The sequence below is a fragment of the Anser cygnoides genome, chromosome 2 (assembly GCF_040182565.1).
Source record: "Anser cygnoides isolate HZ-2024a breed goose chromosome 2, Taihu_goose_T2T_genome, whole genome shotgun sequence".
NCBI lineage: Eukaryota > Metazoa > Chordata > Aves > Anseriformes > Anatidae > Anser > Anser cygnoides.
In genome coordinates, this window is record NC_089874.1 from 91,519,909 (window position 1) to 91,521,489 (window position 1,581).

A 1,581-nucleotide genomic window follows, 5' to 3' on the forward strand; every position below is an offset into this window, starting at 1 on the left:
GTATTAGGAAGTGAGATGAAAGAACCAACTGAAACTAAAAGCAGGTTTCTAGACTACTGAGAATAATGTGATCTAACAACTCAGATGTTACCAAGGGAAGTGCCATATTGTGATCTGCTTTTCATGGTGTCAGAGAAAAAAAAAAAAAAAAAGACAAAGACAAGGGTGATAGACAATCAATGTGACTTTTGAAAAAACTTTGAATCTTGCATGAGATGCTAAGGGATTATACTAGTTCTCCTCCTTCCTTTCCTCTTCCTTTCCTCCCCTCCTAAGATAATAAACCCAAACTCTTCAGATGAGGCAGGTCCAACCTTTTTGATTACAGATCTAGACGTTAAGTTTACACCTTCTACCAATCTGTGTGGGTGTTGCAACATCTTCTAAAAGGAGCAAGCATGTTGTTTCAAAATTTTATGCTGTTACTTCAGAGCTGTTTAGAAATCAGCTTCTAGCTCCAAGGAATCCTCAAAATGAAGTTAAGACAGAAGTCCCTCTCCTACAAATTTAGATGCAAATAATATTTGATATAGTAATGGAACTGCAGGTGTTTTCTGCCCCCTGTCTTCAGTTCCATCATTTAAGCTTAACATCAATAGAAAAAACTAATAATAAAAATTGTTATTATTATTATTATTAGTAGTAGTAGTAGTAGTAGTAGTAGTACCTGGCTCATGCTTCTCACTTCTTACTTGGTGTCCTCAAGAACTCATTAGTTCTTCAATTGTGCAAATTCTTAAGATATTTCCAATGTTTTTTGTTTTTAACAGAAGAGTAAATGTGAGTATGAAGCACTTCTGTATTTCAAGGTATATGTCATCTGAATACAGCACACACATTTTGAGCTGTTATGTCTTGTGAACCTAAAAGAAGCAAATTCCAGCTCCATTAAATAACATCAATATTCTACTATTCCAGCTACCTTTTCTGTTACATGCAAAAAAGTCTTGGACTTGGACTTGATGATCCTTATGGGTCCCTTCCAACTTGGGATATTCTATGATTCTATGAAATCTATAGTACTTCTGTAATACTAACAAAGATTATTACTGCTACAGAACCTGTTGCATAATTTCTCCTCTGGTTCAATGGTTACCAATATTCTTTTAATCTCTGGAAATTCATGTGTGCAAATTGTTGCATAACATGTTTGACATTGCCTTTCTTAGTTGTCTATTCTAGATTCTTCAATGAAATTTATGGAACGGGAGGGTTGCTCAGCCCATAGATTACAAAAAAAGCTTGGCAGATTGATTTAGGACTGACTGTTTCTTCCTCAGAACTTGTGTTAAGAACAGTACTAGAAAACTTGAATGATAAACACAGAATCTTATCACTTATTATTATTTGTTTAATTCTCAGAGTTGAATATTTATATTAGAGCAGTGGCCACTGGGGGGGGGGAATATTAGTGCTAACCTAATATTTTTTCAGTGTTAAACTTTTATCTGCTTAATAATAAGTAATCTCTACAGTGATGTCATCCTTTAATTCACAGTTAAAAACAAACAAACAAACAAACTTACAGACTCCACTGCTGCCAATCCTCGGGGGGGGGGGGGGGGGGGGGGGGCGAGAGAA